Source organism: Musca autumnalis, unplaced genomic scaffold, assembly GCF_047663935.1.
Source record: "Musca autumnalis isolate F117 unplaced genomic scaffold, ASM4766393v1 scaffold_5, whole genome shotgun sequence".
NCBI classification, from domain to species: Eukaryota; Metazoa; Arthropoda; class Insecta; order Diptera; family Muscidae; genus Musca; species Musca autumnalis.
In genome coordinates, this window is record NW_027412088.1 from 49,133,199 (window position 1) to 49,155,615 (window position 22,417).

At 37.1% G+C, this 22,417-nt stretch overlaps 2 protein-coding genes across 2 annotated transcripts in view; one reads left to right on the forward strand and one right to left on the reverse strand.

Annotated features, from left to right (window-relative positions):
* Positions 1-22,417, reverse strand: part of LOC141404628 (fatty acyl-CoA reductase 1-like) — a 382,118-nt gene that overhangs the window by 315,522 nt on the left and 44,179 nt on the right. The window lies entirely within an intron of this gene.
* Positions 4,445-22,417, forward strand: part of FMRFa (FMRFamide related propeptide) — a 50,992-nt gene continuing 33,019 nt past the window's right edge. Inside the window, exon 1 of the mRNA XM_073988116.1 lies at positions 4,445-4,691. The gene's annotated coding sequence lies outside the window, so the exon portion shown is untranslated. The remainder of the gene's footprint in view (positions 4,692-22,417) is intronic.

Consider the following 22,417-nt stretch of genomic DNA (forward strand, 5'->3'; position numbering starts at 1 on the left):
TAGCTATTTCTGACGCTGGAGTTGACTGAGGCCTCAAAGGTCTTTGCTACGGGCGACAAAAGCGAAATTGGCCTGTACGATTCACTTTTGCTGACATCCTTGTCTGGCTTTAGTAGCTGGACCACCTTGCCCATTTTCCAGACTTCGGGAACAATGAGGGCAGCTAGCAACAGTTTGAGAACTTTAGTGAGATACTCCACTTCCGGCTCAGCTTAGCATTACCATGGAGATTCCATCATGGCCCAATGCTTTGGATGATTTACCATTCCTGATGGCATTCGCAACATCATCTATAGTAAATTGTGGTGGTTCATCCTCGGCAGGATGAGATCAAATGCGACGTAGTACTCTTCTCTCCCACCTGTCACTCCCGGGGTGCTCGACAAACTATCGATTAAAATAACTTGCGCACCTCTTCGGATTAGTCAGCGTAACGTCTCTAAACGTGGCTGAGGTCCTATCTCCTTTCTTTCCAGGGTTCGAGAGTAACTTAACCGCTATCCACAATTCACATAATCCGGCTCCAGATGATTTAACCACTTGTTTCGCTTATGCTCATCGACCAACCTGTTAACTTCCAGGGTCCTGCTCCCTGATTCTGGGTCACTGGGGTTGGCTCGACGAAGCTCATCACGCTCATTTGCTAATCTAGTCGCATCTGCGGGGAAGATTGGTCTCACTTCGGGTATTCAAACAGCAGGTATATGGAAAGCGGCTGTAGTGATGTTATTTTGGAACGTCCTTTTCGCTACCGGGGCATCAGAAGGAATGGGCAGATCTCTGAAGCGGTGATTGGTGAACTCTCTGAAACTCGGCCAATCAGCTTTCTCAAGATTGAGGAATGTTCCGAAGTGCCGTAAGAGTATTGAATAGTAACACGAAGTGCCAATAAAAAACATATGGAAAAGAGAAAAGTGTATTTTCAAAAACAAAAAAAAAAACTAATAATAATAACAATAATAATAATAATATAAATAATAATAATAATAATAATAATAATAATAATAATAATAATAATAATAATAATAATAATAATAATAATAATAATAATAATAATAATAATAATATTAATAATAATAATAATAAATAATAACAAATAAAAAGGAAAAGAGTATGAAAGATGTGAATATGATAAACTCAAGATGTTCAGGAGCCAGAATTAAGTCCAAGAATCTAACCTAGTGTGAATCACCAGACTGAAGGTAGTTATGGTGCAGGCACATTCTCCTGCGAAGATGATGAAGGGTGCTTCTATAGACCCTTTCTATAAGAAAGGGTGCTTCGATAAACCCTTTCTCAAAGAAAGGGTGCTTCGATAGACCCTTTATCCAAGACAGGTGCTTCGACAGACCTTTTCTCTAAGTAAGGGTGCTTCGATAGACCCTTTATCAAAGAAAGGTTGCTTCGATAGAAGGGGATCTTCGATAGAATTGCTCACGAAGAAAGGGTGTTTTGATAGGCCTTTTCTCAAAGAAAGGGTGTTTCGATATGCCCTTTCTCAAAGAAAGGGTGCTTCGATAGGCCCTTTCTCATAGAGAGGGTGCTCCGATAGACTCTTTCTCTAAGAAAGGGTGATTGGGTAGACTCTTTCTATAAGAAAGGGTGCTTCTATAGACCTTTTCTATAAGAAAGAATGCTTCAATAGACCCTTTCTCAAAAAAAGGGTGCTTCGATAGACCCTTTCTCGAAGAAAGGTTGTTTCGATAGACCTTTTCCCAAAGAAAGGGTGTTTCGATAGACCCTTTCCCAAAGAAAGAGTGCTTTGATAGAACCTTTCTCCAAGAAAGGGTGATTCGATAGACCAGTTCTCGAAGAAATGGTGCTTCGATAGACCCTTTCTCAAAGAATGAGTGCTCTGATAAACCCTTTCTGAATGAAAGGATACTTTGATAGGCCCGTTCTCAATGAATGGGTGCTCTGATAGACCCTTTCTGAAAGAAAGTGTGCTTCGATAGACCCTTTCTCAAAGAAATGGTGCTTCGATAGATCCTTTTTTGGAAAAAGGGTGCTTCGATATACCCTTTTTCCAAAAAAGGGTGCTTCGATAGGCCAGTTCTCGTAAAATTTGTACCAAACATAGATGAGGTTCCAGCACTGACTCTATCGGTCCACTCCTTCGGGTACCACTAACACAAAATTTGGGAAAAGTGTAGTTCTAGGCCTGCTCACGAATCTCTTTGATTGCGTTTGCAAGAGCTTGTATTCGCTGTTCCCTTCGATAGAACCTTTCTCAAAGAAAGAGTTCTTTGATACACCCTTTCTCAAAGAAAGGGTGCTTCGATAGACCCTTTCTATAAGGGGTTTATCGGGTCAAAATTAGTGATTGAACATGTAACATCGTTATATATTTCCAAAGAATCTTGGAACAGACCCTTAACTGCACTTAAACAAAAATGTTAAACTTTTGTGGGGGAGATATCCTAACGAGTGAACCGATATGACCCACTTTAGCGTTTAAAATAAGTTTGGAAAAAATATTTTAAGATCTAACTTTGGACCAAATGTGGGTGAGTTACCAGAAGGAACTTTATCTGAGATTCGAAGAAATATTACGATGACCAAATTTTGGATTGAATCGCCTGTCCCTTCGTGCGCTCCGGGAACTTTGGTAAAGGGAACAGCGAATACAAGCTATTGCAAACGCAATCAAAGAGCTTCGGGAGCAGGTCTCGAACTACACTTTTCCCAAATTTTGTGTTAGTGGTACCCAAAGGATGTTGAAAGCATTTACGATGTTGAAAGCATGGACCGACCAACTTCGTGCGTTATCTCGGGCACAATTTTAGCGAAATGTTTTGTATTTTTGTGGGGGAGGTGGAGTGGACCGATATGGCCCATCTTAGAACTTAAACTAAGTTTGAACAAAATATTACTAAGGCCAAATGTTGGTCCCAATCGGAGGATCCGTTCGAGAGTTATCGTGCGCTCCAGCCATTACACATGGTGTTTTTACATCTTTCGGTCTAATTTCTCCGAAAATTTGGAGTTGCCCCTGAAAAAAACTGTACCGTCATAAAGGAGACAGCGGGCCTCGAACTGCACTTTTCCCAATTTTTTTCGGTGAGGTACTCGAAGGACTGGACCGATATGGCCTATCTTCGAACTTAAACCACGTTTGGACGAAACATTATGAAGGCCAAATTTTGGACCCAATCGGTTGATCTGTTTGATATCGTGCGCTCCAGCCACCCAGACAGACGGAGGGCCGTACATGGCTCAGTCGACTTCAAATTGTCTGAAACGGATTTCGTCCAAACATACTTGGTGTCTAAAACCATTATTTCGATGAGGTCACGCACAAAGCATTTGAAAAAAATATATATTTTTGAAAAAAAATATTAAGATTTTTTTTTGCCTATATTTGACTATTATAACATAACACTTTTAATTGATATGATATATGAAAAATGAAAAGTGAGAAACAAAAAAATATGCCAGCTTGATTATGTCATACGGCTCCAAAGCTTATTTTCAGTTAAATATCAAACGTTTGTCAAATAAGCTCATATAGAAAAATTTTCAAGTGACATTGTTCGTGAGCTTTTCTTATCGAATCACCTTATAATTAAAATGTTATCTAATCTTATGTAAAAACTCATCAACATATGATACAGGGATACGAGGTTGTAAAAAGTCATAACCCTAGTATATACCATCGTTAGCATAAATGCTGAGGGTATAACAATTTAGGCCCAAACGGTCTGGTATCACCCTCACTCACTTAAATTTAATAGTGGGCCCCTTTTTGAATCTTTGAGAATTCCTTACATTTTATAATTGCTTTGGACCTGATCGCATGGGCTATTTTCTTCATGGCAAACACGTATTGTAACAGGATATTTATCCTTAAGATTCCATCGCTAAATTTTATAATTTAACTAAATTTACTCTTTGATTGACTAAACACCTGAGACATCATTACTACATTGGAAGTCTCCAAATTAGCCCTTTAAGAAGTTTCAATGTTTCTGACCATCGAATAAAAATATAAAGGGGAAATGTACGACTATTTTTCTAATTTCCTTCAAAAAAGGATGTTCAAATTTAAAAGAATTTTTGCAATGTTGTTGTTTTGTGTCTATGTTGACCAAAAGAAGTTGCAACTAAACCAAAACAGAAGAGAATTCATGCATGTGTGTTGTTCACAACAAACATAAATAGAAAAGAGTATATGTATGTGTGTTTCGGTGTTTTAACTTTTCGCTAGTCCATTTTCAACACGAAGGATAATATTTCCTTATTCATATTCAAACACAAGATAATAAACACACACGCACACTAGCACATCTCTGCAAATATACAACCGCACATAATGTGCAGAAATGAAGTTTGTTTGTGTGTGTTTGTATTTGACCTTGTATTTGTTATCCTGCTACTGTTTTTTGTTTCACATCCAGCCAGCCGCCAATCCGTATAAAAACTCTTGTTTGTTTACACAGGATTCACAGACGTTTCAACGCTTTATCACAGTCAACAAGTGTCGTGGTCGTCGCCATTTCCCGGATAACGCCACAATTACCGGATCTTGTTTTTTGATTTGAATTATTCTTGTAACGGACTTTTATCTTCTACTACGAAAAAAATAGAAATAATTTAAATTGGACTGTTTCACAATTTTGTGTTTAAGTTAAAATTATTTTTGTATTTCGAATATAAACTTCGGATTAGTTTTTTTCGTTTATAAACCTAGGGTAAGTTAAAGTGAAAATGGAGAAAAAATATAAAAAGTGCAAAGAAAACTATACAAACGGTGTAAAATTATTAAAAAAATATATATAAAAAAATGTGTAATATGACAAAAGTGAACAACTTTAATATTAATAATAATAGATTATAATGAATATTATTTTCACAAAAAAATGTGATGCTGAATTAAAAAAAAAACTCCAAACAACATTCTTGAATAGATTATGAAAATTCAATAAAATTTTTGCCACTTGAGCTTAATTAATTTGCAAATTTGGTTTGCAAAACTGATTTATAATGGATTGCTATTAAGATATGGACATTTTTACAACTTCAAATCAATTCCTGATTGGACCAAAATTAGATTTATTGTACCCTTAGCATTTATGATAACAGGGTATATGGTAAAAACCAAAAAAAGTTTTATAATTGATGTATCAGAGTTTCGCCCTTTCAGAATTCGAGAACTGTCGACATATTCTTTATAAAATGATTGAATTTCTTTAAAATGAAATGCTTTAGGAGGGGTCTCAAAATATCGATCATAAAAATTATTTACGTGGAAGCTGTGTTGGCAACAATGTGGAAAATTGCGTAAAAATGGGTTGAAGCCAACAAGTGGTTTTATGTTCCTTTCCGAATTATTGCTTAACCTTACATTTCATGGACCCATGTCCATGACCTAAGTCAAAGAATACTCCATGGGCAACTTGATACTAGTGTATGATTTTTCGATATATCCACTGCATTTACCTAAAATTTATGCTGACATTTTTAAGCCTGAATTTCGGGTTTTTTCTTTAATTTTTTTTTTTTAATAATTCGGACGCGCAACAAAATTTTATTTAAAACTGATTATAGGATTACAGAACTCGTCATTTTACGTCGTTTAATGTATATCTCATGAGTGCGCTCCGAAATTAGAGTCCAAAGGCCAAAATTTGACGTGTAAATTTTCTTAAAAACCTATTTTTACGTGTAAAATTAAAAAGTGTTATTCACTTTCCTTTGAACCCCGCGTGAATTTAGTTTTTTTACGCTACAGATCTAATGAGTCCTTCCTCGTTCGAATCCATCAACTAAAACGGTGGATATAGGCACCTTGAAAGCAGGAAAATCTGCAAAAATATATTTTGACAAATCCCCGAACTAAGCCGATTTTCTTTCAAAATTTTTATATAAACGGAATCCTTTATACACTATATAATAATAATGAAAATAGTATGTATATTAGGGTTATGACTTTTTTACAACCTCGTATCCCTGTATGATATTTTGATGAGTTTTTACCTAAGATTACATAAAATCTTAATTATAAAGTGATTCGATAAAAAAGCTTCCGCACAAAAAGCTTTTAAATTTTTTATTTTTTAGAACTTTTGAAAATTTTTTGAAGTAACTGTAAGCAGGTATTTAACTGAAAACAAGGCCAAAATTACATAACCGTTTGTTTCTCACTAATGTTATCATCGTAATATATATTATATATAACTTTATATTACATATAACATTATTTCATATATCATAAAAATTAAAAGTAGTTTGTGCGGGACCTTTTTTAATATTTAAATGGAATAAAAGTTGTTTTAGTCGTTAATAGGCAAAAGGCATATTCACATAAGGTAGAAGTGACAATCAGCAATAATCTTACTTTTTTGTAACTTTAGTTTTCAAAATGTAATAGGGTCTACTCATGAAATTTGAAACTTCGAAATTTGTTACCATAAAATACTGCTTTGCATTCTAATCGTGAAATAAAAATTACCTACGAGAGTTCTGAATGCGTTATATTTACATTTTGATTCAAATTAGATTTATTTTAGAGGATTTTCAAAAAGAATTTATGGAACGACAATTAATTTTCAATAACAACAATGTTGTTTTCGTAAATTTGTTAGTTTTTGTAATTCATGAATATACCTTATATAAATTTGCCTTGGGCAAAAGGCAATTCATTCGTACAAAAAGAAATATTTTTTTGAGAAAAAAATTTTTTTTCATATCATAGAATTTAAAAAAAAAAAAAATTCATTTTTGCCGAACCTTTTTTCATAATAAAATGCAATGAATGTTATTTTAGGCATTAATAGGCAAAAGTTCATTCATTCTCACTACAGGAAACCGTTTTTGAGAAAAAATGTCAAAAAGTCATAATCCTAATGTGTGTATATTGCGCTACCTTTATAAACTTTATGGTTTTTTGCATTGTGTGATGCAACGGACGGCACACTTTGGCCGCTGAGTGAAACATCGAAATATACATAGATATTGAAAGAGATTGATTTGCTGTATCCAAAATCGGATGCGCATCAATTGATTTCAACTAATTCGCGAATGACAGGCGTTTTACACCCAGTTTATGTATTTCGAAACGAAAATGTGTGCGCATGAAACACACCCAAACTTTAGTTTTTGAAATATTATTGCCTTTGCTTTTGCTTCAAAAAAAAAAAACAAATTTGAAAAACACACTCAAATTTGGTAGTTTTTCTTGCGTATTCATTTTCTTATCGACATACATGAACAGGCCCTTAATTTTCATATTTTTTTTAATGATTCTAATTTCAATATTACTTCGTAGGTTTTACCATTATTGAAAAATAGAAGTTCAAATTTGGACAATGCACTGACTGTGTCATGAAGGGTGCGCCTTAACTAACTTTTAATGAAAACCACTTACACAGGAAAAATTTTTGTGAATTCTGAAACAGCAATGTTCATAGATGAGAAAAATCCAAAAATCGCGTGATTATTTACAAAAATATTTTCACAATTATACTAAATACAAAGTTTTTCTAAAAAATTGAAAATACTTTTATAAAACCGAAAAGCGCCACAGCTGAAATTATTTTTGAAAAAATCGCGCGATTTTTTACAAAAATATTTACACAGTTTTACTTAATACAAAGTTTTTCTAAAAAATTTAAAGTACTTTTACAAAACCGAAAAACGCCGCAGGTGAAAATATTTTTGAAAAAAAATTACGCGATTTTTTACAAAAATATTTTTTGTATTTAAAAAAATACAAAGTTTTTGTAAAAAAATGCAAACACATAATTATTTCCTGATTTAATTTAAATAATTAACACGGTGCTCTTGAATCAAATTTAAATGGAAGGTGCTTACACCTGTAAAGTTTTTGCGGATTCTGAAACTACAATGTTCATAGATGAGAAAAATCAAAAAACGCTTTTAAAAAAATTGCGATTCAAGTTGAAAATTTTAAAGGTTTTTTAGGTTTTCACGATTTTGCTTGGAAACCGCAAGTCCTATTGAAATGGGACAAAATAAAATGTTGTAGCTATGAAAATTCTCTATAATATTCACTTTTATGATATCTTCGTAGTTTTTACCGTTATTGAGATATAGAAGTTCAAATTAGAACAATGGATTGGCTGTATCGCCTCCGTATAAAACAATGTTATACACGGTGCACCTTAACTAACTTTAAATTATTGAAACAACTATGTTTATAGATGAGAAAAATCCAAGCAAAATCGTGAAAACCTAAAAAACCCTTAAATATGTCAACTTGAATCGCGATTTATTTAACAAGCGCTCCGGCGATTTTTTTAGTTTTTTGATTTTTCTCATCTATGAAAATTGTAGTTTTTGTAGTCAGAATCCGCAAAAACTTTCCAGGTGTAAGCACCTTCCATTTAAATTTGATTTAAGAGCACCGTCTTAATATACTCTATATACGAAGTGTCTTCGTCGAATACCGTAGTCAGATATAATTTTATTTTTAAGTATGTACTTTTATGAAATCTGGAAGATTTTGTGGAGACTTCGGTATTGTTTGGCACTTAAGCCTTCCCCAAGTATGTTTGGACGAAATGTGTTTCAGACAATTTGGAGTCGATTGAGCAATGTCCGTCCGTCTGTCTGTCTGGCTGGCTGGAGCGCAAGATAACTCTCGAACGGATGAACCGATTCGGTTCAATTTTTGGCTTTCGTAATATTTTGCCCAAACTTAATTTAAGTTCGAAGATGGGCTATATCGGTCCACTACTTCCCGTACCTCCCACACAAAAGTTCGACAATTTTCGGAAAATTTGTGCGCACGATAACTCTTGAAGGGAGTAACAGATTTGGTCCATACTTTACACATCCTGAAATGTGTACCAGACTTAGATAAGTGTTCAATATGGACTCAATCGGTCCACTCTTTCGGGTACCTCCCACACAAAATTTTGGAAAAGTTCAGTTTAGGGCCATCTCTCGAATCGCTTTGATTTTTGTTTCAGCAACTTGTATTCACTGCCCCCAATACGATGGTACAAGTTTCAATAGGGGCAAGTCCATACTTCCTGAGAAAATAGCATGAAAGTTGCATAAAACCCCTATGGCACCGTGTGAGGTGGTTGGAGCGCAAGATAACAAGATAACGGATCTGCCGATTCGGCCCAACATCTAGCCTTAGTAATATTTTGCCCAAACTTAGTTTAAGTTCGAAGATGGGCAATATCGGTCCAATCCTTCCGGTACCTCCCACACAAAAGTTCAAAAATGTTCGAAAAATTTGTACGCACGATAACTCTTGAAGGGAGTGGCCAAATTGGTCCATACTTTACACATCCTAATATATCTTCCTGATATAGATCAGGTTCAAATATGGACTATATTTGTCTACTCCATCCGGTACCTCCCACACAAAATTTCTGATAAGTTCACTTTAAGACCAGATATCGAATCACATTTATTTTTGTTGAAGCAACTTGCATTCGCTGCCTCAATTACGATGGTAAAAGTTTTTTTCAGGGGCAAGTCCATACTTCTTGAGAAAACAGCCCGAATAGTGTAAAAACCCCCTATGGCACCATATGTTGTGGCTGGAGATCCGCTTCCATAACGGTCAATGTCGATCCATTCCTTTTAGTATATCCTCCGCAAAACTTTTGATCTTTTATCCTAATCAACATTTTTGTCGGTTCAAACGCCCAAAAGTTTTAAAACCACCTAAATACATACGTATTTTGAGAAAAAATTGTTTCAATATACACAGGCTGAGGGTATATCTCTGTCGGCAAAGCCGACTGATACTTTTTTACTTGTTTTTTTTTTTTTTTTTGTTCTTAATAAAATTTATGAAATTACACCCTAATTTTGTTCGTTTTCTTCATAATAACTTTCGAAAATTCACCCCAATTTATTTTTTCTGTTAAACACTGGATTGCATTTGGGCCCTAAACATGTGCAAACAGGCCTGAATGAAAAATGCAATTAGACCCCAACATCATTTAGACCCCAATTTGATTTTAAAATTTTCGATTTACTTGTTGTAAAGACAAAGACGGTCCACTCCTTCTGGTACCTCCCACACACAATTTTACAAAAGTGCAGTATAAGGCCTATTCTCGAATCGTTTTGATTTTTGTTGTACAAACTTATATTCGCTGTTCCCATTACGACGGTACAAGTATTTTCTGAGACAAGTCCATATTTCCTGAGAAAATACCCCGATGGAGCGCACGATATCTCCCGAACGGACGGACAAACCGATTCAGTACAAAATTTGGCAGTCGTAATATTTTGCGCAAACTTAAATCAAATTTTAAGATGGGTCATATCGGTCCTCTCCTGGCGGATGTGGTTCATACTTAGCACATCGTAATATTTCTCCGAGATATATTTCAAGTTCGAATGTGAACTATATATCTCAACTCCTTCGGATACCTACCACACAAAATTTCGGAAAAGTGCAGATTAGGAACTCCTCTCAATTTGTTTTGATTTTTTCTTGCGACAGATTGCACTCAAAGCTCCTATTAGTGGTAAGTCCATACTTCTTGAGAAAATGACCCGAAAGCTGTAAAAAACCCCTGCGTCCATCATGTGTAGTGGCTGGGTGGGCACCAAAACTCTCGTTCCGAATACTGCGTTGGTCCACAATTTGCACATCGTAATATTTCTTTGAATATTAGATGAAATTCAAAGTGGTGCTTATAAGTCCATTCCTTTCCGTACCTCTCTCACAAAAGTTCGAAAATATTCGCTAAAATGGTCATAAATAGAGCACCCGTTTAGTACAAACCTTAGATTTCGAAATATTTTGTCCAAACTTTGTTTATGTGGGGTACCACCCACACAAATGTTCAACACTTTTTGTTTAAGAGAGGTTAAGGGTCTGTTCGCGAATCCTTTTAAATTTGCTACCGAAGGTACTCCTAGTGGCCCTGTTTACCGCGATATTATGTTTTTCGTCGGCATGCCCATGTCTCCTGATATAATAGCCTAAAAGTTCTAAATTATATGGTGACCATCCGAAATTACTGGTGGGCGCGATATCTATCGAGAAGAATGACTCCCACAATAAAACCCACTTCCAAAATGGACTATGTCGGTCCATTCCATTAGGTACCTCCCCCGCAAAACTTTTGAGCTTTAATCTAAATCCATATTTTTGTCGGCAAGTTCATACGACCAAAATTCTAAAAACCCCTTAAATACATAAAAAAGTGTTTCAATTCACACAGGCTGAGGGTATATCTCTGTCGGCAAAGCCGATCGATACATTTTTACTTGTTTGCTCATCCTTTGCACTTCGCGCATTTGAACGATAACCTCAATATACCAAAAACTACAAATGAAGAAGGTCTACCTATGCAGATTCAATACTGCACTTCTTCAAATATTATTCAACTGCGTCATAATATTTGAATTGTTTACTATAGTAAATTTGTATAATTTCCAATTTCATTTCAACCATGAAATGTCTGTACAAAGGTCAATGACATATCCGTAATTAGACACATTGCAGCAGCTAATTAATTGATGCATTATGGAATACTATGTTCAGTAGTAATTTTACTAATTAAGAAGTTTTTGACAAATTACATCAAATTTATTGTTAATATTTTACAAACTCCAGGTAAATTATGTACATTTGTATGTGCACCTAACATAGGAATATTTTTTTTTTTTTTTGGAAAAACAAGTTTATTTTTAATTTTAAAATGTCATTGAAATAGAAATACAAAGACATGTATATCTTCTACAAAGGCAACATAGAAATCTAAAAGTTCAAACCCATTGAGGTCCCACAGTTCTACATCGGATTATAATCGACAGAACAATAAATTTGAAACTCTCAAAATAATTCAAATCTGTGTGGGCAAAATTCTTGGGATGTAGAAAACCAAGTAACCTGAAAAACTAAATTGCAATCAAGTCAGTTGGAAAATGTTATAAAGACCTACATATAGGTACCTCCCCCACAAGTGTTCGAAATCGTTCGGAAAAATTTTACGCACAATAACTCTTGAAGGGAGCTACCTGATTTGGTTCATACTTTGCACATCGTGACGTTTCTACTACTTATAGATAAGGTTCCAATATGGGCCAATCGCTCCACTCTTTCGGTTACCTAACATAAAATTTTGGAAAAAATAAGTTTAGGACCTGCTTTCGAATCGCTTCGATTTTTGTTGTAACACGTTGTGCTCGCAGCCCTCAATACGACGGTACAAGTTTTATTAGGGACAAGTTTATACTTCCTGAGAAAGTAGCCCGAAATGTGAAAAAACTCTAAAAAAAAACTTTGCCGAATCGGTCCAAAATTTGGTCTTCGTAATATTCTGTCCAAACTTAGTTTATGTTCGAAGCACTATCGGTGCGCAACTCATGTCGAATATTGTCAATTGATGAAACTTCCAATTCACAAAGGCTGAGGGGATATATCTCTGTCGGCAAAGTCGACCGATACTTTTTTACTTGTTAATTTTTTTATGTTTTTATGATTTGTTTAGTGTCGTTTGACCTTTTTTAATAGATTGGAACATATGAAAAACTCGAAAGCACTCATATTTTGAAGCAACATATGAAAACGCAGCTGTGCATCTGTCGAACAAAAAACAATTTTGAACCACTGTGGGGCGTTTAGTTCGGTCGAGCCGAACTTTTTACACCGTCCACTAGGTCACCTAAAGGTGACGCACTGTATTATAGCTGCCATGACACAAAGCATGAGTTTGGTTGCGGATTTGTAGTTGGTCGGTGGTTAAAACATCTGGTCTCCAGCTTTACATCAGTGAATGAAAGACTCGCTGCAATTCAATTAAAAGCAAAATTCTTCAACATCAGCTTTATTTGCGCTCATGCTCCCACTGAAGACAAGGACGAACAGACCAACGATATATTTAACGAGCGCTTAGAAGAAACATATGACCGTTGCCCTGCCCATGAAATTAAAATTATACTAGGCGATTTTAATGCCAAAATTGGAAAGGAGAATATATTTGGCGCAACAGTCGGGAAATTCAGACTCCACAGTGAAACATCTGACAATGGTATGAGACTGATAGACTTTGCAGCTGCATGAAACATGGTAGTTGGCAATACCAGATTTAAGCATCTCGATATTCATAAGGGCACCTGGCTCTCGCCAGATCAAAGAACAAAAAATCAAATTGATCACGTTGTGATAGTTGGAAGACATGCATCAAACGTGATGGATGTACGATAGTTCCGAGGTGCAAACATAGACTCCGACCACTACCTTGTTGCAGCAAAGGTACGTACCATATTAAACGTAGCAAACAAAGTAAGAACAGACACAACACGGAAGTTGGACATCGGTAAGCTGCAATCACAACATATAGCCACAGCATATTCCACTCAACTGGCCCAACTGCTTAATCAAAGCACTCCTCGTCCCGATAACATATCAAGACAATGGCAAAACATTGCCCACTCCATACAAATAGCCGCAAAATCTGTACTTGGATACCAGAGAACTCCACCAAGGAATCCATGGTATGACCAGGAGTGTCGTGCTGTTACCGAAGAGAAAAATGAAGCATAAAGGGCTACTTTACTATCAGTAGCAACGCGTAGCGCACGAGAGAGGTATCGGAAGAAATGGAGAGAGGAGAAACGTCTTTTCCGCAGGAAAAAGAGAGAGATGGAAAAGCGGGAGTGTGAACAAATCGAGATGTACAGGAGACAGAATAAAGTCCGAAAAATCTACCAAAGAGTGAAGCATAAAACTGATGGCTTTGGAACTGGCACATCCTCCTGTAGAGACCAGCAAGGTAATCTGGTAATTGATACACATAGTGTGCTAAGGATATGGAAAGAGCATTTTCCAAACTGTTGGTATCGAATAGTAGCGAAGTCGACGAAGATACCACAGATCCAATCCCAGAAGATGGTATTGAATGTATACCACCCGGCCAAGATGAGGTAAAGACAACAATAAACCGGCTGAAGAATAATAAGGCAGCAGATGGCCTACCAGCCGAGCTGTTTAAAACCGGAGGCGACACGCTGATAAGGTGTATGCATCAGCTAGTTAGCTCCATCTGGCAGGAAGAACGCGTACCCGACGATTGGAACCTGAACATCCTGTGTCCCGTCCATAAGAAAGGAGATAAGACTATATGCTCCAACTATAGGGGCATAAGTCTTCTCCCTATCGCAAACAAGATAGTGTCAGGGATATTGTGCGAACGACTAAAGCCAATGGTCAACGAAATAAATTGGCTGGAGCGCAAGATAACTCTCGAACGGATGAACCGATTCGGTTCAATTTTTGGCTTTCGTAATATTTTGCCCAAACTTAATTTAAGTTCGAAGATGGGCTATATCGGTCCACTACTTCCCGTACCTCCCACACAAAAGTTCGACAATTTTCGGAAAATTTGTGCGCACGATAACTCTTGAAGGGAGTAACAGATTTGGTCCATACTTTACACATCCTGAAATGTGTACCAGACTTAGATAAGTGTTCAATATGGACTCAATCGGTCCACTCTTTCGGGTACCTCCCACACAAAATTTTGGAAAAGTTCAGTTTAGGGCCATCTCTCGAATCGCTTTGATTTTTGTTTCAGCAACTTGTATTCACTGCCCCCAATACGATGGTACAAGTTTCAATAGGGGCAAGTCCATACTTCCTGAGAAAATAGCATGAAAGTTGCATAAAACCCCTATGGCACCGTGTGAGGTGGTTGGAGCGCAAGATAACAAGATAACGGATCTGCCGATTCGGCCCAACATCTAGCCTTAGTAATATTTTGCCCAAACTTAGTTTAAGTTCGAAGATGGGCAATATCGGTCCAATCCTTCCGGTACCTCCCACACAAAAGTTCAAAAATGTTCGAAAAATTTGTACGCACGATAACTCTTGAAGGGAGTGGCCAAATTGGTCCATACTTTACACATCCTAATATATCTTCCTGATATAGATCAGGTTCAAATATGGACTATATTTGTCTACTCCATCCGGTACCTCCCACACAAAATTTCTGATAAGTTCACTTTAAGACCAGATATCGAATCACATTTATTTTTGTTGAAGCAACTTGCATTCGCTGCCTCAATTACGATGGTAAAAGTTTTTTTCAGGGGCAAGTCCATACTTCTTGAGAAAACAGCCCGAATAGTGTAAAAACCCCCTATGGCACCATATGTTGTGGCTGGAGATCCGCTTCCATAACGGTCAATGTCGATCCATTCCTTTTAGTATATCCTCCGCAAAACTTTTGATCTTTTATCCTAATCAACATTTTTGTCGGTTCAAACGCCCAAAAGTTTTAAAACCACCTAAATACATACGTATTTTGAGAAAAAATTGTTTCAATATACACAGGCTGAGGGTATATCTCTGTCGGCAAAGCCGACTGATACTTTTTTACTTGTTTTTTTTTTTTTTTTTGTTCTTAATAAAATTTATGAAATTACACCCTAATTTTGTTCGTTTTCTTCATAATAACTTTCGAAAATTCACCCCAATTTATTTTTTCTGTTAAACACTGGATTGCATTTGGGCCCTAAACATGTGCAAACAGGCCTGAATGAAAAATGCAATTAGACCCCAACATCATTTAGACCCCAATTTGATTTTAAAATTTTCGATTTACTTGTTGTAAAGACAAAGACGGTCCACTCCTTCTGGTACCTCCCACACACAATTTTACAAAAGTGCAGTATAAGGCCTATTCTCGAATCGTTTTGATTTTTGTTGTACAAACTTGTATTCGCTGTTCCCATTACGACGGTACAAGTATTTTCTGAGACAAGTCCATATTTCCTGAGAAAATACCCCGATGGAGCGCACGATATCTCCCGAACGGACGGACAAACCGATTCAGTACAAAATTTGGCAGTCGTAATATTTTGCGCAAACTTAAATCAAATTTTAAGATGGGTCATATCGGTCCTCTCCTGGCGGATGTGGTTCATACTTAGCACATCGTAATATTTCTCCGAGATATATTTCAAGTTCGAATGTGAACTATATATCTCAACTCCTTCGGATACCTACCACACAAAATTTCGGAAAAGTGCAGATTAGGAACTCCTCTCAATTTGTTTTGATTTTTTCTTGCGACAGATTGCACTCAAAGCTCCTATTAGTGGTAAGTCCATACTTCTTGAGAAAATGACCCGAAAGCTGTAAAAAACCCCTGCGTCCATCATGTGTAGTGGCTGGGTGGGCACCAAAACTCTCGTTCCGAATACTGCGTTGGTCCACAATTTGCACATCGTAATATTTCTTTGAATATTAGATGAAATTCAAAGTGGTGCTTATAAGTCCATTCCTTTCCGTACCTCTCTCACAAAAGTTCGAAAATATTCGCTAAAATGGTCATAAATAGAGCACCCGTTTAGTACAAACCTTAGATTTCGAAATATTTTGTCCAAACTTTGTTTATGTGGGGTACCACCCACACAAATGTTCAACACTTTTTGTTTAAGAGAGGTTAAGGGTCTGTTCGCGAATCCTTTTAAATTTGCTACCGAAGGTACTCCTAGTGGCCCTGTTTACCGCGATATTATGTTTTTCGTCGGCATGCCCATGTCTCCTGATATAATAGCCTAAAAGTTCTAAATTATATGGTGACCATCCGAAATTACTGGTGGGCGCGATATCTATCGAGAAGAATGACTCCCACAATAAAACCCACTTCCAAAATGGACTATGTCGGTCCATTCCATTAGGTACCTCCCCCGCAAAACTTTTGAGCTTTAATCTAAATCCATATTTCTGTCGGCAAGTTCATACGACCAAAATTCTAAAAACCCCTTAAATACATAAAAAAGTGTTTCAATTCACACAGGCTGAGGGTATATCTCTGTCGGCAAAGCCGATCGATACATTTTTACTTGTTTGCTCATCCTTTGCACTTCGCGCATTTGAACGATAACCTCAATATACCAAAAACTAAAAATGAAGAAGGTCTACCTATGCAGATTCAATACTGCACTTCTTCAAATATTATTCAACTGCGTCATAATATTTGAATTGTTTACTATAGTAAATTTGTATAATTTCCAATTTCATTTCAACCATGAAATGTCTGTACAAAGGTCAATGACATATCCGTAATTAGACACATTGCAGCAGCTAATTAATTGATGCATTATGGAATACTATGTTCAGTAGTAATTTTACTAATTAAGAAGTTTTTGACAAATTACATCAAATTTATTGTTAATATTTTACAAACTCCAGGTAAATTATGTACATTTGTATGTGCACCTAACATAGGAATATTTTTTTTTTTTTTTGGAAAAACAAGTTTATTTTTAATTTTAAAATGTCATTGAAATAGAAATACAAAGACATGTATATCTTCTACAAAGGCAACATAGAAATCTAAAAGTTCAAACCCATTGAGGTCCCACAGTTCTACATCGGATTATAATCGACAGAACAATAAATTTGAAACTCTCAAAATAATTCAAATCTGTGTGGGCAAAATTCTTGGGATGTAGAAAACCAAGTAACCTGAAAAACTAAATTGCAATCAAGTCAGTTGGAAAATGTTATAAAGACCTACATATAGGTACCTCCCCCACAAGTGTTCGAAATCGTTCGGAAAAATTTTACGCACAATAACTCTTGAAGGGAGCTACCTGATTTGGTTCATACTTTGCACATCGTGACGTTTCTACTACTTATAGATAAGGTTCCAATATGGGCCAATCGCTCCACTCTTTCGGTTACCTAACATAAAATTTTGGAAAAAATAAGTTTAGGACCTGCTTTCGAATCGCTTCGATTTTTGTTGTAACACGTTGTGCTCGCAGCCCTCAATACGACGGTACAAGTTTTATTAGGGACAAGTTTATACTTCCTGAGAAAGTAGCCCGAAATGTGAAAAAACTCTAAAAAAAAACTTTGCCGAATCGGTCCAAAATTTGGTCTTCGTAATATTCTGTCCAAACTTAGTTTATGTTCGAAGCACTATCGGTGCGCAACTCATGTCGAATATTGTCAATTGATGAAACTTCCAATTCACAAAGGCTGAGGGGATATATCTCTGTCGGCAAAGTCGACCGATACTTTTTTACTTGTTAATTTTTTTATGTTTTTATGATTTGTTTAGTGTCGTTTGACCTTTTTTAATAGATTGGAACATATGAAAAACTCGAAAGCACTCATATTTTGAAGCAACATATGAAAACGCAGCTGTGCATCTGTCGAACAAAAAACAATTTTGAACCACTGTGGGGCGTTTAGTTCGGTCGAGCCGAACTTTTTACACCGTCCACTAGGTCACCTAAAGGTGACGCACTGTATTATAGCTGCCATGACACAAAGCATGAGTTTGGTTGCGGATTTGTAGTTGGTCGGTGGTTAAAACATCTGGTCTCCAGCTTTACATCAGTGAATGAAAGACTCGCTGCAATTCAATTAAAAGCAAAATTCTTCAACATCAGCTTTATTTGCGCTCATGCTCCCACTGAAGACAAGGACGAACAGACCAACGATATATTTAACGAGCGCTTAGAAGAAACATATGACCGTTGCCCTGCCCATGAAATTAAAATTATACTAGGCGATTTTAATGCCAAAATTGGAAAGGAGAATATATTTGGCGCAACAGTCGGGAAATTCAGACTCCACAGTGAAACATCTGACAATGGTATGAGACTGATAGACTTTGCAGCTGCATGAAACATGGTAGTTGGCAATACCAGATTTAAGCATCTCGATATTCATAAGGGCACCTGGCTCTCGCCAGATCAAAGAACAAAAAATCAAATTGATCACGTTGTGATAGTTGGAAGACATGCATCAAACGTGATGGATGTACGATAGTTCCGAGGTGCAAACATAGACTCCGACCACTACCTTGTTGCAGCAAAGGTACGTACCATATTAAACGTAGCAAACAAAGTAAGAACAGACACAACACGGAAGTTGGACATCGGTAAGCTGCAATCACAACATATAGCCACAGCATATTCCACTCAACTGGCCCAACTGCTTAATCAAAGCACTCCTCGTCCCGATAACATATCAAGACAATGGCAAAACATTGCCCACTCCATACAAATAGCCGCAAAATCTGTACTTGGATACCAGAGAACTCCACCAAGGAATCCATGGTATGACCAGGAGTGTCGTGCTGTTACCGAAGAGAAAAATGAAGCATAAAGGGCTACTTTACTATCAGTAGCAACGCGTAGCGCACGAGAGAGGTATCGGAAGAAATGGAGAGAGGAGAAACGTCTTTTCCGCAGGAAAAAGAGAGAGATGGAAAAGCGGGAGTGTGAACAAATCGAGATGTACAGGAGACAGAATAAAGTCCGAAAAATCTACCAAAGAGTGAAGCATAAAACTGATGGCTTTGGAACTGGCACATCCTCCTGTAGAGACCAGCAAGGTAATCTGGTAATTGATACACATAGTGTGCTAAGGATATGGAAAGAGCATTTTCCAAACTGTTGGTATCGAATAGTAGCGAAGTCGACGAAGATACCACAGATCCAATCCCAGAAGATGGTATTGAATGTATACCACCCGGCCAAGATGAGGTAAAGACAACAATAAACCGGCTGAAGAATAATAAGGCAGCAGATGGCCTACCAGCCGAGCTGTTTAAAACCGGAGGCGACACGCTGATAAGGTGTATGCATCAGCTAGTTAGCTCCATCTGGCAGGAAGAACGCGTACCCGACGATTGGAACCTGAACATCCTGTGTCCCGTCCATAAGAAAGGAGATAAGACTATATGCTCCAACTATAGGGGCATAAGTCTTCTCCCTATCGCAAACAAGATAGTGTCAGGGATATTGTGCGAACGACTAAAGCCAATGGTCAACGAAATAATTGGACTATACCAATGCGGCTTTAGACCTGGCAAGTCAGCCATTGACCAGATATTTACCCTACGCCAAATCCTGGAGAAGACCCAAGATCCAAGATGCAGATCCACACCTACCTCATTTTTGTCGACTATAAACCTGCCTTCGACAGCCCGCTACGTTCAAAGGTATTCCAAGCAATGTCTGAATTTGGTATCCCCGCAAAGCTCATTCGGCTTTGTAAAATGACTCTAAGGGGTAGTTTACACTATATGTAAATGTCATATGGCATGAAATTTTCCATTGTTCTATAGTCGCTAATATGTGCAATATTGGGGATTTTCCTAACGCCATTTACTTTGTGTGTCCACACCAGCAAAAATGTATTAAGATTTCGTCTTCACATTGCCTGCGTGGGTAGATATAGAATGTTTTTATTTCGTGTCATATGACATTGATAGATAGTGTAAACTACCCATAACTGACACAAGATCTTGAGCTAAAATAGGAAAGAACCTCTCCGAAGAGTTTTGTACCAAAAGAGGTTTCAGGCAAGGATACAGCCTTTCGCGTGACCTTTTCAACATCCTTTTTGAAAAGGTTATAGAGAGGCAAACGTCAAAAGAAGTGGCACAGTCTGCACCAACAGCCACAGCTTATGCTGATGATGTAGACATCATGGGACGATCAGTAAAAGAAGTAACCGATACCTCTATGAAGGTCGAAGGAGAATCTGCTAAAGTGGGTCTGACGGTAAACGGCGAGAAGACCAAGCTGATGGTGTCGACGAGCAATGCGTCCGTTGAGATCGGACCAACTGTTGAAGTTGGTTCCTACAATTGAGGTAGTAAAAGACTTCGTATACCTTGGCACCGCCGTAAACACAACAAACGACATCAGTTGTGAAATAAAATGAAGAATTGTATTGGCCAACAGATGCTAATTTGGCTTAAGTAAGCACTTTAAAAACAAAGCCACAACTCGTCAAACAAAAATAACGCTTTACAAAACACTGATACTACCCGTGCTGATGTATGGTTCCGAAGCCTGGGTACTTGCGCAAGCAGATAAGGCAGTGCTTGGCGTGTTTGAGAGAAAAATTCTTCGAAATATCTACGGACCGATCTGCGTTAATATCGACGCCGTATGAACCACGAGCTGTATCTGCTATACCACGACATCAATATAGTTAAACGTATCGAGAGGCAACGATTGTGTTGGCTAGGCCATATAGTAAGAATGAGCGATGATGAACCCGCTAAAAAGGCCACATGGCGGTGCACGCAGAATTGGCAGGCCAAAGAATAGATGGCGCAAACAAGTGGAAGAAGATATCGGTATAAACATTGCTGTCAACCTTTTAATTCATATTTTACCGATTTCTATCGGTAACCCAAAAATGAGTTCGAGAATAACATTAAAAAATAGTAAGTCTGTTAAACTTTTTTATACGTAGGGTAAACGCAGGTCTCTAAACAAGTAACTATTGGCTTTAATCCTTAAATAAATGTAGACACACACAGATTATAATTAGCTTTCCAAAAATCCCGACAGTCTATCACACATTTTGAGAGCATTTGTAATTTTAGACAGCAACTAAAACAATGCATCATCCTGGAAAACATACACAGACATAAATGTTGCATGACGCGAATGGAGACCCAGGAAACCAAAATGTTAAGGGTTTAGAGAGAAAAACTTCGAAATTTCCGTTTAAGGACAGTTTTAGGGTGGTACAAGGGTCGTTTTAATTTTTTTTGCAACTAAATCGAAAGGAGTGACTCCCATACTTACATCAAGTTCCAAGTTGTGGCCCATCCGCTCATGTATCTCCTCCAGAAAAGTTTTACTGCAAAATCCTGCACTTAACTTTAGTCTTCATAGTCCACGGTGCTCTTGAATCAAACTTAAATGAAAGGTGCTTACACCTGGGAAGTTTTTGCGGATTCTGAAACTACAATGTTCATAGATGAGAAAAATCAAAAAACAAAAAAAAATCGCCGGAGCGCTTTTTAAATAAATCGCGATTCAAGTTGACATTTTTAGGGGTGGTTCAGATTTTCACGATTTTGCTTAGAAACCGCAAGTCCTATCAAAATAAGACGGAAGAAAATGTTGTAGCTATGAAAATTCTCTACAAGATTGACATTTACGGTAATTTCGTAGGTTTTACCATTTTTGAGATATTGAAGTTCAAATTGGGACAATGCACTGACTGTATCGTCCCCTTATAAAACAATGTCATGAAGGGTGCGCCTTAACTAACTTTTAATGAAAACCGCTTTCACAGGGGAAGTTTTTGTGAATTCTGAAACAGCAATGTTCATAAATGAGAAAAATCCAAAAACAAGAAAAAATCGCAGTAGGGATTTTTAAATAAATCGCGGTCAAAATTCACATTTTTAGGTGATTTTTAGGTTTTCACGATTTTGCTTGGAAACCGCAAGTCCAATCGAAATGGAGCTAAAGAAAATGTTGTAGCTGCGAAAATTCTCTACAGGACTGAAGTTTATGAGTTCTTCTCAGGCTGTACCATTTTTGAGAAAAAGAAGCTCAGTTTACATTTTTATGTTTTTTTGTTAGGGTTTCGCGATTTTGCTTGAATACGGCAAGTCTTATCGGCACGGGACCTGAGAAAATCTTATAGCTGTGAAAATTCTCTACAAGACTGGCTTATGTAATTTTTCTTAGG